Genomic DNA, 15,768 nt, shown 5'->3' with positions numbered 1-15,768 from the left:
CTGTTCTCCTTCCTTCCCTCTCTCACTCTTTCATCCTATTCCCCTCCCCTAGGTCTGTGACAGAGGGGCACAGCATCCCCCCCTATAAGGTCACAGGGTATCATCTCTCTTCTTGGTAGCCTGCTTACTCTTCTAAGTGTCACCAGGTCTCCCCACCAAGGGGAGGTGGTCAAATAGGGGCCACTAGAGTTCATGTCCAAGTCATTCCCTGCTTTCTACACAATTGTGTAGAATGTGCTGCCCATTTGCAACATCTGGATAGGGGTTCTAGATTTACTGCATGCATTTTCCGTGGTTAGTACAGTAGTTTGAGCTGACTCACCTATGTCCAGATCTGCCAGCCTTAATGGTCTTCTTGTAGGTTTCTAGGACCCTCTGGATCCTTTTATTTCCCCATTCCTTTTACCTCTCTCACCTAGAGTCCCAATAGGAAGTCCCAGTATCTATCCCAATCTCTGGCTAAGTGCAGACTTTCAGGGGACATCTCTGTTGGGCTAGTGTCCAATTATAAGTGAGTATATACCATGGTATCTTTCTGGTTCTGCGTTAACTCACTCAGGATTGTCATTTCTAGTTTACCCATTTGCCTAAAAATTTCAAGATTTCCTTGTTTATAATAATTAAGTAGTATTCCATAGTATAAATACACCACACTTTCTTTATCCATTCTTTGACTGAGGGACATCAAAGTTGTTTCAAGGTACTGGGTATTAATAATAAGGCTGTTATGAACATTATTAAGCATAAGTCCTTGTTGTGTGGTGGAGCATCTTTTGGGTATATTCTAAGGAGTGGAATATCTGGGTCTTGAGGTAGCCCTATTCCCAGTTTTCTGAAAAAGCACCAGATTGATTTCCAAAGTGGTTGTACTATGCTTGCTTAATGTGAAATTTTATCCTGGCCTGAAACTCAGTTTTTATATTACTCAGAAATATATTAACTTTTAATTTGGTAAACTAACATGAGACGAACAATTACCCAAGCTAGGCTTAGAGGGTGGAATAGCTTGCTCCTCCAAGTACACTGTGCTATCCCACAAGGTATTTAACTTGAGTCCTGGATTTATAAGTTATAAGAGATAACCCACTCAAGGAAATATACATATTGAAAATATTCATTTATTAAAATATTTTTCCATTTTATTATTTCGTTAAGAATATCTTACAATGTATTTAGATAATATTTACCCCCAGAACCCACACCTCTTTTTAGATGCAGCCATTTCCCTAATTACCTAACATCCCCATTGTAGCCCCCTCCTTTGTGTCCTCCCATTCCTACCTTCCCCTCCCTCTTCCTCCTCCTTACTTACTCCCCTAGTCATCAAAAGTGGAAGCCCTCTTCCCTCACCATCTGACCGCAGCCTATCAAGTCTCCTCAAGACAGCCTGCTTCCTCTTCCTCTGTGGCCTGACAAGGCCCCTGGCAGTGGGAAGGGATCAATGAGCAGACATCGGAGTCAACTTCAGAGACAGCTCCTGCTTCCCAAATTAGAAAACCCTTATGGAACTGAACTACCTTTCAACTACATCTGAGCTTGGAGTCAAGGTCCTCTCCAAGTATAGTCCTTGGTTTGTGCATCAGTCCCTGCAGGCAACACCTGGGCCCAGATTTGTTGGCTCTGTTTGTCTCCTTATGAAACTCCTGTCTCTCCAGGTCCTACTATACCCCAACTCTCCCATAAGAATCTCTGCTTTCTGTACAAAGTTTGGCTTGAGTTTCAGCTTCTGCTTCCACCCCCTGCTGGGTGGAGTCTTTCAGAGGACCTCTATGGTAGGCTCCCATCTTATTCCATCTCTTCAGCTGCTTCCAGTGTCTATTCTATTTGCCCTTCAGAATCAGTATTAAGCATCCTACCTATGGTTGTCCTTGAATATAGTATGGTCTCCTGTATTATATGGCTAATATCTGCTTATAAGGGAGTATATATCATGTATGTCTTTCTGGGCCTGGGTTACCTTACTCAGGATGATCTTTTTCGTTCCATTCATTGGCTTGCAAATTTACTGATTTCTTTATTTTACAAGTATTTGGAAAGCTACTAACCTGTCCTCCCGGCATATTCAGGTAATCAAGTTTATTCCTTCTGAAGTCTCTGATGAGGTTTTACAATGTTTTACAATGATGCTTATTTAGGGGTTAAGATTTTTTTAGGTCTGGATAGGTATTTTAAGTTGACAGTGACAAAATGTGATGGAGATTCATTTACATTCAGGGTTTTAGACACGTCAAATAGGAAAGATGTTTTCTTCAAGGCTGTGAAACACAAATAGCTAAACACTAAGAATGTAACACTTGTATAAGTCTTGATTGTGCCATGGTTCTTCTTGCTATTAGGTAGTTTATTGTATATATGTATGATAATATGAATGTATATGTTTTAAAAAGAATAAAAAATTATCAACCCGATAGAATACAATTTCTGTTTTCCGTATACACTTTTTTTGTGTGGCCTTCCAGTTGAGCCAGGTTGACTTATTAGGGACCCACCACATGTTTGAAGCATTATCCTTCTCCTAAAAGATGTGGGACTTTGTGTTCACCTCCACTCTCCGTGGTAAGAACTTATCTGGCTTGGGTGTTCACTGTTCTTGTGTGTGCAAGAATTCATATGTGTGACATATGTGTTCATATGTATGTCTGCCCTTCTGAGATCAGAAAACTTCTGTTCCTTAGAGTCTTCCATCTGGTCTGTATCATAGGATCATCATGCTTCCTTTCCTCGCAATGATCCTTGACATTTGGAAAAGAAGAGAATGATGTGAGTGTCCCATTTATGGCTGAGAACTGCACATGCTATTACTCACTACACCTTGATAAGTTCTACCTTCCTTTGTTATTTTCTATCTACTGCAAAATAAAGCTTCCCTGATGAGGGGGTGTTTGATGCACTAATATGTAGGTATACCAACCAGTCATTAGGAGTAGGTTTAATATTATGAACACTGGCAAATCATTTAGCAATTTCTTTCTTAAGTCCTCTTACCTTTATAACCACAGCTTCTTGGCATAGATAATTGTTGGCATGGGTTATAATTTGTAGAAATATGGTAAAGCCCAATCAGAAAGTGGTTGGTTATACCCATGACATTACACCCTTGACTGTTGCATGAATAATGTCATCTTGCCAGGACAGTAAGTATTATACCTTGCAGTTTCCACAGCTGGGTAACATTACCAACTACTTTCCTCCTCATTTAGTGTGTCTATTACAGTTTAGCAGTATGAAGGCTATTTAGTAGAAATGAAACTTTTAGGTGAGTACCAGATTGATTTCTCTGTGTCCTATAATTCAAGAATGTTGTGTCTTCACCAGTGAGATTATTCCACCAAGTTCTGGAGGATACACAAGAACATTTACAATAATTTATCACATTTAGAGAGCTATATTACCTCAGCACCCTACAACTAAAAATTAGGTAATTTTTCATAGAACTGGCATTTTTATATATTTTCATCCTATTGTATACCCTTGCCTATTTAATGTTATTTTTATTTCCCTGATGAAAAAATATTGAACACGTCTTTGCTTCTCTACCATTAGAGATTCCTCTGTCAATAATTCTCTGTTTAGATCCATACCCCATTTGGTTTGTTGAGTTGTAGTTTCTCAAGCTCTTTATTTATTTTTGGCATTGGTGAAAATCTTTTCCCATTCTGTAAACTGCCTTTTTCCCCTTTTAACTGTGTCCTTTGTCTTATAAAACTTTTCAGTTTCAAGAGATCCCACTTATTAATCATTATTCTTAGTGCTGAGATGTTGGTGTTTTGTTTAGAAAGTTATCTCCTGTGCCAATACATTCAAGGCTATTTCCTGCTTTCTCTTCTATCAGGTGGAATGTATCTGGTTTTATGTTGAGGTCTTTTATCCTCTTGGACGTGATTTTTGTGTAGCAGCTATGTAAGGTTTTCTTCTCAGGGCATTTTTTCTTGTGCCCCAGGGTGAAATAGTTTGTTTCTCTTTGATGACACTAACTTCATTAACAGTTACAGATGCTTTGGAACCTGCTTTTTGTATATGGTGAACATTTCTTACACTTATTAAAAATGTTTTTTTAAGACAGAGTTTCTCTGTGTAGCCTTGGCTGTCCTGGACTCCTTTTGTAACCCACGCCAACCTTGGACTCACAAAGATTGTCCTGCCTCTGCCTCCCTGAGTTCTGCGAGTAAGGCATGTGCCACCATGGCTAGCTAAAATTTCTCATGCTCTTTTTCCTAGAAAACTGAACAACTTTATTCTTTCCACTCTACGCACAGCCTGTTCTCTCTGAGCAGTATGAAGTAGCTTGAGTATTTGTATTTGCAGTCTTAAAGAAAACATCTTTCCTTTCTTGGTGAGTCTAAAATTCTGAATGTAATTCAGTATCTATCATATCTCATCATTATTAACACTATGAATGTAATAAATATTTAATTCCTGATTGTTTCATGGTTCTTCTTGCTGTAGGTAGTTTATTGAACATATGTGTAATAGTACAAATATATATGTAAAAATATTTAATAAAATTGTAAAGAAATAAATAAAAAGGAGCTTGATTGCTGTCATGCGCTGAAATCTCCTTCAGTGAACAAATTAGTCCTTAAATTCTTGCATTTGACCTCCTTAAGCTCTAAAGACACAGGCATAATTCAGTCCAATTCCTTAACACAACATGAATGGCCTCTAACTCACTTTCCAAGAGTGTCCTTGTCCCCTACACAAACTTCTTTTGCTAGGCTTAGATTCTCCTCAGTACCTCTTCACAAAAACAGTCCATTAAATTCTGTTTATTGTAGTATAATATAGGGCTTCTCTAGTCCAAAGTTCAAACTCCTCCACATTCCTTGCACAAACCATTTTAAACACTCATGAATTAACAACCAGCTATATGTGAGCATGGACTCACTTCTTAGTTCCCATTTTCCGTATTGGTTATTCTTTTGGTTGATAATTAAAAGCCACTTTCAGGAGGAAGTTAGCTTTATCTTGCAATTCCAGGGCATGCAGTTCACCAAAGTAGTGAAAGTATGGGAGCAGAAGCTTGAGGCAACTGTTTACATTGTATCTATAGTCAGGAAGCAGAGAATGATCAATATTCATCAGGCACATTTCTGCTTTTTGTGTAGTCTGAAGCCCAACCCCTTGGAAAGCTTATGTCCAAATTGGATGTGTCCTTCCACCTTAATTAACCTAATCATGAGGATAGTCTAACATTTCAAGAGATTTTTCTCGAAGGTGATTCTAGACGCAGCCAAACTGACAGTATAAACCATTGTAGCAATGAGTACTGATGTAACTAAAACAGATAAGAAATTTCCAGAAATTTAAAACATATATAAAAGATTCTACATATGAATTTACATAAAATATCAATAAAAATAACATTTGCCCTAAATACATATTTCTCTAAAGAATGAGAAAATTATGATCATGGAAAACCAAATATGCTAACAATTATACATTTGCTTTATAAGAATGGGAAGTCTTAAGGTGGGACAATATAGGCGGTAAACCTTAAACCCCTACCCAGATCTAGACAATGGACAGAACACTCTCCACAGTAGAGTGGAGAGTGGGATATGACTTTCTCACATACTCTGGTGCCTCACCTTGGACCATGTCCCCTGGAGGGGGAGACCTGGTGGCACTCAGAGGGAGGACAGCAGGTAACCAAGAAGAGATTTGATACCCTATGAGCATATACAGGGGGAGGTAATCCCCCTCAGGAACAGTCATAGGGGAGGGGAATAAGGGGGAAATGGGAGGGAGGGAAGAATGGGAGGATACAAGGGATGGGATAACCATTGAGATGTAACAAGAATAAATTAATAAAGGAAAAAAATTTAAAAAAAAAAGAATGGGAAGTCTTTGTATGTGTCATTTTTCTTGTTAGTTGGCCAAATACTTGACAAGCAACCCAAAGTGAAATTGCCTTACTTTAGCTTAGCAGTTTAAGAGGTAACAGTACACTGTGACAAGGAATGTGTCCTCATGTGGATATTGTATTTATATACAAAATCAGAAAGTGGAGAAGAAATTGGACCTAGCCAATCGCTATACAGTTTTAAGAGAAATACATTATAAAAAGACATTTTCTTGCATAAAATGTCATTAAATTAGTGCAGAGAGAATTTCAGCTCAGCAAATCAAATATTTCTTTTAAAAAAAATGAAAAATGCAATAATTCATTATATAAATATTAGATATTTTTCTAGTTCTATTGAAAGGTATAATCTAGTCTACAAAATCAGATGTCTGCTTTCTGCTTGTTTTTAAATAAAACAAAGTTTGAGACAATAGAGCTTCAAAAGTTCAATACTCTAGAATCTCCAAGCAGTAGTTAGTCAGCACATGATAGCCTCAATTAATAAACAAAAATTCTAGCCTGAGGAAAAGAAACAAAAAGGAAAAAAGCCAACAAACATCTGTCTTTTAGTGTATAGCCTTCTGGGATAAGTGCCAGTTAAAACTACTTTTAAAAGAATGGTAATAAAATTTCAGCTGCTTGTGAGTTAGTCAAGCTTGTCATCATTTCTTTCTTGGGAACCTTGAGGAAAAAAAGAATACAATGAAACCCAAATTTACTTCTAAGGCGGTGTTTTCTGAATTTTCTCTGTCAAGGTAGATGATGCAGTGCTTCAAGTGATATTTTTTAATGGAATTAAAAACAATGTTTATGATAACTATGAGGTTCTGGTTGGTATTTATTTAAGCAACAGTACTTTCCAGCATAAATAATAATAAAATTACCAATTAACAAATGAAGAATCATCTGACATCCTTTAATAATTTGAATAAAACTGATATTAACAGAAATCATACAACACTAAAGTATAAAATTACATGTGTATATTTCATGATAGTTTCTTAATTTGTTTTTAAGAAGAATGTAGGTTTTGTAATTATTTGAATAGTACCCAAACTTATCAGTTATATACACAATTTAAAAATATTAAAAATAACAAATCTATTTATAGGAAAGCACACATCAGTGATCATATTGACTTTATATTTTCCCTTCCTTTCTATCCATTGTTTATGTTCATACAGAATGTAAACTTCACCTCAAAATAATGATATATAAGAAAAAATTACACATTTGATACAAGATAATTACTATGTGCTTTAAACTCCTTTTTCAATTAGTACAGATTAGAAATAACATTAACTAATGCATGACATTAATTGATTATGCTTAAGTTACTACTCAAAAGAGAAAGGCATTGCTGATGTCAGGCCTGATGGCCTTTCCAGTGGAGGATCTTAAATTTATTAAGAATTTATAAATATTAATAAGTGGGGTAAACACAATCTGTATTCTCTGTATTTGTTTTTTCTTTTTATTTCCATTACTTATACTTGAACAGAGGATTTAGGTTATTAAGCAACCAATCTACTACTCTTCCATGTGAAATCCAACAGGTCTGACATCACAGTTGCCTCTCTCTATTTTCAAGTATAGTTTCTTAAGCAAAATCTATTAACTTTTTATGAATAAGTTAATATATTATTATTAATTTGTACTAAATGAACATGAGTATAAAATATATAGTGATTATCACAATCCAAATATGAAAGTTATAACAGTAAATAAACTTTATCTTCAGAAAATCTGTCAGTTAGCATAAAACAGTATCAATTATTTTTTGTATCATTGTTAGGATGCACTTCAAACATCAGTATTAGAAGGCACAGACTTACCTGAATTTTAAATACACATTACTGAAAGTTTAGTATTGTTTTATTATGATATCTCCTCAATGTTCCTCTTTCATGTCATCTACTTAAATCTTACACCTTCATCTTTCAACAAAAATGACCATATTTCTTGCTTTTCAATAACTGAAGAATAGGGCTGGAGTGATGGCGTGGTTGTTAAAGGTTAGGCTCACAACAAAAAGTAACTGAATACTAGTATGAGGTAAAATGATAGAAATATAGGCTGCATGTGTTCATACAGTGCTGTTTCAGTGAGAGCAAACAAAGTGTCATATGTATGGATTGGACTGAAAGTGTCTAAGACACAGACTCTCCAGTCACAAGAAGACAAATTAATAAGTGGAGACTACAAAATGTTTTCAATTTTCTGGTGATATCATAATAATTATTTATTTTTGAAATCAATGTGCTACACAGCTTTCAAAAACTGCCTGCAAATCTGGGAAGGATATGAAAAAAAAACATGGATTTTACAAAAAAAGGACTGTAAATTTGGAAAAATAATCAATCAGAAATTTGCCCATCATATTGCAAAAGAAAGTATAAAGACAAAACAGACCAAGCAATAAAAAGATAGTTAAATGATAAGTGCAAAGAAGAAAGACTAAGGAGAGAGAGAAGGGAAGGAATTAATCATAAGGACTAGAGGTGCCATAATACTATGTATTAATATGTACATATAGTTGAAATGAAATTTTCTCATTTGGATTGGCAACGCTTCCTCCAAGAGACAAATATCCTTACAAAACTCCAACACTTGGCACTAGAAGTCTTCTCTTGAGTTGTTGTTCAATGTTGTCCAAGAGGTTACCAAACGTTTATAGGCTATTGCTATTTCCCTTGACTGACAAAAATAAAGAGCAGAGGTGGAGCTGGAGCAACGGCTAGTGTGTAAGAGAGCATATCGCTCCAGCAAGGGGACCATAGTTCTCAAAACCCACTTAGGTGGCTCAGCACTGCCAGAAATTCGGGTTGAGGATATCCAGGGCTTTCTTCTGGATACATATAATTTCAAAATAAAACTGTTCTCTAGAAGACATAGCTGGCACACTCACCAGTAGAGTAACAGACACTGGTAGTCTTTGTTAAACAAAAAGTTAAGTAGCATGTTCAAGTAACATGAGTATTTTTATTTTCTTTAGCTAAGAGAAACGTGTTGAACACGGAATCTCTCCATAATGATTTCCTCATATTATTTCCAAAAAATAAGCAATAGATATTTATTCATATGGCAATTATTATTACTTATTTACAATTTACTTTTCCGTCTATAAAAATGTTATCAGTGTTTATTTGTAAACGTTAATTGGATGAAGGTGCAACACAAGGCTCATTTTATGTTACAATCATAAACCACATAAAATTCCTTTGTATTTTTGGATCTATCTCTGTAGATTGTTGGGGTTGCATTCATATGGAATAATAACACTAGTAACTTCATTGTTGAAATAATGAAGTAGCAAAAGACCCTTTAGCATAGAGAGAAATGTGAGCAATATCATTTCAATTTAGCCATTCCCTACTAAAAATATAGAGAAATATAACATTTTATCATAAATAAACATGACTTTTGGATTTGATGAATCCAAATTATTTCTAGGTTTGAGGTTCTGTATGTTTACTGATAAGTAAAGTTGTTTTAACAATATAAAACAAACCCACTAAATGCATTTAAAAACTGGACTGCAATATTTCACATTAGAGGAAATAATTGTTATTTTCAGGCTGTCATGTTCCCCCCCAGATAATACTGCACTTCATCCATAGTGCTAAAAACATCTGTCTCTAGACCCTGATTTCCAAAACTCTGCCAGCAAAGAAGCTGTTCAGTTGTAAGATAGTAACATTGACTGATGAATAGACTGAAAGGCACCTCTGGAAAGCGCTTCCACATTGGAGGAGTGAGGAAGGCTCATAGACATAATGTACGGTCTGTGTCCCACTCAAATCCATCTCTTATTGTTCCTAGAGTATGTCTACATGTCTTGATCCCTAGTGCAAAGAACCATGAGCAATATCCTCTGTAAAGAACTCAAATGTGGTCCTTAGAAATTAATGACTAATAGAAGAGAATATGTATAGGAGGAATCAATGCTAAATCAGTGATTCCTAAGAATTAATATATATAGATACAGATATACAAGTTATATATATATATATATATATACACAATTTAAGGTAGATGTACATGTAATTCATATTGATGACATATCTGTAAAGGGTATATATGCATAAGTGTTTAGATATGTAGTCAGTCATATTGGAGATTAAATATTCTTTTGATTTTCTTTTATTTTACCTTCTTACTAAATTGAATTGCTTTCAGTAACTTTATTGTGAAGACTGTATAGGAGAAGCCCTTCCAAACTATCTCATTATATATAACATATTCTAATTCAGACCTGCTCCTTGAGGCAGTAAGCTAAATGTGGTGGAATGATTGAAACTGTTTTGTTTAACACTTACTCTAACTGAATAAGATTAGCTTCCTAGCATATCATTCCTATACAGACTAAATAGGCCCTAAATTGCTAAATAATTCATTAGAATTTAACAGCATTAATGCAGTAAAAGCAAATGCTTCATTCTAGCTTCTATGATTAGCATTCTTTGCTTTTGAACAAAATGGAAAATTACACACAGTTCATTTTGTCGACGACCAGTCTACTGTTGTGTTTGAAGAGGCAGTTAAAATTAAATGTAAAAACGCAACACATTTTGGGCAAAGCTCTAATCTCTAATCAGAGCTCTAATGTCAAAGTGAGTATATAAGAAATTACTGTGCAAAAAAAGTATGAGTTTCACCAGACATGTGAGACCACATATGAGGCTGGAGGCTAAGAACATGCTTCTTTCCTTTGTGGAACTTGTATGTCTATGATGACATGACATTCCTTTGTTTCTCCTGAGTTTGTCATAGTTGCAATGCCATCCCTAGCTTTGCATGTGAATGCAATAGTTCAGACATATAAAAATAAACAAAAATAGAAAGGTTTTTCTCTACCTAAGTCAATAATGGTGTGGTGTTACATGACCACTTGAGAGCACATGCACAATATCTGTTCAAATTCAAGGCAAAGAAATTGCAGTCTAGATCAGGGAGGTAGGAACAAAGCCCGAGCCCTGTCTAAGAAGCTCTACAGAAGCAGGAGAGTTGCTATTCTTTAAAAGTGTATCCTTTTGTAGTCCAACAGTGTTCCAGTGGATTACCACACACTAAGAGTAGGCATGCTTCTCTCATAGAATGGGGAAATCGAAGTATCCAGAGGGTCCTAGACACCTTCAAGAAGAACATTATGATGGGTAGATCTGGGCCCAGGCATCCTGCTCAAACTATGGCACCAGCCAAAGACAATGTGTGCAGTAAAAATTGAACCCCTACCCAGATCTAGCCAGTGGACAGGACGTTCTCCACAGTTGTGTAGAGAGTGAGGACACACTTTCACGTGATCTCTGGTGCCCCATATTTGACAACATCCCCTGGATGGGGAGGCCTGGTGGCACTCAGAGAAAGGGTAGCAGGCTACCAAGAAGAGACTTGATACCCTATGAGCATATACAGGGGGAGAAGGTCCCCCTCAGACAGAATCATAGAGGAAGGGAGTAAGCGGAATTGGGAGGGAGGGAAAAATGGGAGGACACAGGGGATGGCCTAACAATTGAGATGTAATATGAATAAATTAATAAAATACATTTTTTAAAAGTCAAAAAAAGAGTCGCATGACTAACTGCAATAAATGAGATTTTAAAAACTGAACACACGAAGTTGTGTGTGTGAGAAATGGAAATGGGTCTAGGGAAAGCTTTAAGAAGGGAAAGATCATGACCAAAATGGAATTCATAAAATTCTAAAAGAATTAATTCAAATAGATTTCAAAAGAGTGATGGACTATAATGTACAAGAACTGCTTAGCTTGGTGATCTTGTGGGACTCCTAACGGTAAGGCTGTCTCTGACTCTTTCCCTGCGTTTGGTACCCTTGTCTTCCTACTGGATTTCCTCCACCAGTCTTAACATGAGGTGAGGTGAGGTGCCCAGTCATACTTCAACTTGCTATCCCATATTTGGTTAATATTCTTTGAAGCCTGTCCTTTTCTGAAGATAAAAGGAAGAGGAATGGATAGTGGCGTTGGGAAGGTAGAGGGAAGGACTGGGAGGAAAAGAGGGAGGGGAAATACCAGCATGTAATATATGAGAGAATAAATACAAAAATAAAATATTCTATTTAGTCATTGAATGTTTGATGCAATGGAATTTGTAAAGGAATAACATTGGTTGAGTAGTATATAATGTTTAATGTTTGTATAACATATTAAATATGTATTATAATGTATGCTCTTAATCATTCAACAAGGATGTATTCTATTTGTCTCATTTTATGACAAAATTGAAAGATGACAAAAATGAATTATGTACTAAAATACCAAATTTTCACATATTATGAAAATAAAACATATTAATTTTTATGCTTGCTTTTCTTCTCAACAATTCATATGATTCACCGAGTAACTCACCTATAGTGTATCTATTGGAGAGATGGATTCAAATATTCCAGGACAATGCTGTCCCCTCAAACTTTGTTTGTACTTTGAAACTAAGTTGCTCTAACTTAGATATGACTCACTAGCTCCATTTATTACTGAGAAATAAAAATAATCACATATGATTGAACAATTTATTTTTCAAATTTCAACAATTATTAACTGATTTAAATTAAAAAGCTGTGCTAGATGACTTATATAAATCTAAACTAGTTGTGTCAAAGATAATAGTATTGTTTCTTAAATAAGGAACACAAAAATATGGACTATACAGGAACGATAAAATAATCATTGGAGAAATGTGGAAGCTCTGAGGCTCATAAAGTTACAGATATAAAATTGAATAAGGGGAAAGGTAATTTCTTTTTAAAAATTCCTTTTACATGGTTTATTTATTCATGTATTGATCATGTAGAACACTCCATCACCTGTGTGGAAGTCAATGGAAAATGTGTGGAAGTCAGTTCCTTCCTTGCATGAAACAAATAGCAATGGTCTGGGCTATATATGCTTAAATTTTGTAAATCCTAAAAGTTCTTACATAAATTTAAATGGTCTTTGAAAAAAATTAATTAGATTTGTTCAGAAATGTTCATACTTAAGGCAATTTTAATTTAGAGTTATGTTTTATGTACTTTGTAGAATTTAAATTAGGTATGTTGCAAATATACAAGACTATGTTATATGAGGGCATATTTTGTACTCAGAGTGAACTTGAATGTATTTGGGTACAACATGTGAATAAAGAAAATACAGGACCACAATTTATATTTACCAGCATATGTGACTATAATGTTTTGGTACTAAAAGAAAGACATTAATTTTCTAATACATCTACTCTATTAAGCATTAGATAATATGGACATAGCCTGTGGGATCGAAAATATTACCTATTATATAAGCACATTCTTTGCGATTTTGAATGGCAAGATTTAAACAAATTAAAAGAACGTGTGATATTGCCACATCCAAAAATAAAGTGTCTAAAGGGTCACAACTATTGAAGAACAGCAGATTTATTCAATAACAAAACAAAATTACCAAAAGCAAAACACTTGAAGAATTACAAAGACACAGGATGATAAATTAAATATCCCTTTAACCTTTTTTAGCATTTTCATGAAACTTGGAAATTAAAAAAAAAGCCACCCCACAAACACACACACACACACACACACACACACACACACACACACACACACAAAACAAAACTACAAGCTTCATTCTTAGTGTAGTAATAAGGGAATAAAAATCTCTGTAAACACTTCATGTACATTTTAAAACACTCAAGGGAAAATATTGGTTATTCTGTGCTGATGTGTATGTCTCCCAAAGTCATGCTGTGCAAACTGCCAACAAGGCACAGGTGCATAAAAGATGAGCAGGTGAAAGGAATAAAATGTTATTGTGGAGAAACTATTATCTTTGTCCATTACAGATATACCTTAGGACAGATTAGCACATCTGTTATATATTTACTAGAGATACAACTATATTTGAGCAAGTTTTCATTGAAGTGTAAATCTACATAGGCTTTTTTTATGCCTAGTATTTGGAAGAAATGCAGGGACTTATGCATGCTGGGAAAGCAGCTTCACCACTGAGCTATACCCCTGGCCATGAATTTACTTTTGAATCTTTCAAAAATGTACTGATATTGTACAGTAGTCATGATGTGAGGTACAGTTTAGGAAACATATGACAATTAATTTCAGTGACTTTTATGCCAGGGATAAGATTAAATTATTACATCAATCTCAGCTTTTATACTGAACAGTTAAGACAATGTACAAATGAAACTATGCTTTTAAAATAATATTTTATCATTATTTTTATTTGGTATGTGTCTCTCTATAAGTTATCTTGATATGAAATGCCTCTATTTCTTTTTTAATATTTATACAAAATGGTGATATGTGAATAAAATGTACATGAGATAATGGAGTGCATATTCAAAATTAAAGGCAATTAGCTATGGGCTCCTAAGCTTCAAGTGAAAACAGGCCATTTTATGCATTCTATTTTCAAAAATTAATTCAATTCTCACCCTCTAACACTTAGTTACTTCATTTTGTAGGCAAAATATTTAACACCAAAATTGATTAAAATTGGCATTATTAATTGAAAATTTATTTTCAATTAATTTTGGATTGAAACTGAGACATTATGTTTTTGAAGAGGATTGAGAAGAATGTGAAAACTGTACAAGATTTTCACCAATATTGCTAAATATTGATAAGTAATTGAAGTTCTCTGTATTATTACTTTTCAATCTATACAAAAGGCAGGTCAGTTTCTAAAAACAAGTTAGCAATTATTTGAGAATTTCGTACACCATAAGTTGATGATATTTATCCCTAACTCTTCCCATCAGACTCGCAGAGATTCACTCTACAATCCATACTTGTTTACTTTTCATCGTGTTTATTTACTTATAAAAGAGGCTATCGCCCAGAAAATGTTCTGGTCTACTGACTTTTACAGTCCTCCTACCTCCACTTCAGCCATGTTACCTGAGTCTTTTTTAATCTCTTTATTCACTTTACATTGCTGTCCTAAACCCCTCCTTCTTCTCTTCCCAGTCCCTCCCTCCCTCCCTCCCTCCCTCCCTTTTCTCCCTAAACCCCCAACACTATTCCTCAGAAAAAAGGAGCTGTCCCCTCTTCCAACCCAGCGCATCAAATCACATCAGGACTGAGCACAACTTCTTCCCCTGTGGCCTGCTGGGACAGCCCTGTCTTGTGTGTGTGTGTGTGTGTGTGTGTGTGTGTGTGTGTGTGTTTGTGTGTACATATATATAGCTTGTTTTGTAAATAGATCCACTGGGACAAGTGGCTTGCATTTAATTGTTGTTGTTCTTTATTATTATTACTAATTTTATTATTATTATTATTTTATTATCTCATGATACATCCAGATTTTTAATCCCCTTGCTCTTCATATCTTCCTGTTCCCACCTTCCCTCACTTTTCTCATGTATTGCCCTCCCATACACTTCTGACAGGTGGCGTCTGCCTCCCACCTTCTGACCACAGCCTATCCTGATATCCTACTTCATCTGGATAGTCTGCATTCCTTGGTTGGCTGGTTGGGTTTTTTGCTTTGCATTTTACAAGTTCAGCTTTCAGTATGGATCTCTTTCTGCTATGGAAAGAAAATCCATTTTTAAAAGCTATTAGTTTAGATTCATCATTACATTTTAATCAAAACAAAACAATTTTGAAAACTTCATATTGTCATTCTAACTAGTGTCTATGGTTGTATTTCAATTCTGATATGCAATGAAAGGAACAGTGTTGATTAATTCAGATCCCCATGAGATAAAAAATTCTCAATTTTCATATAATGCTCCTGCTTTTTAAAAAATTATTTTTTCTTTTTTATCTGTGCATTTATATCATTACACATAAGTACAATAAACTATATACTGGAAGAAGAGCCACAAAAAAAAATCAGGAATTACAAAAATATCATTCATGTTTTGGCTATTTGAATTTGGCAACTTGAAGAAAATATCTTTTGTAGCTTG

The sequence above is a fragment of the Acomys minous genome (assembly GCF_964271855.1).
Source record: "Acomys minous genome assembly, chromosome: 18".
In the NCBI taxonomy this organism is placed as follows: domain Eukaryota; kingdom Metazoa; phylum Chordata; class Mammalia; order Rodentia; family Muridae; genus Acomys; species Acomys minous.
The sequence above is the reverse complement of the archived record's forward strand: the minus strand, read 5'-3'. Positions refer to the sequence as shown.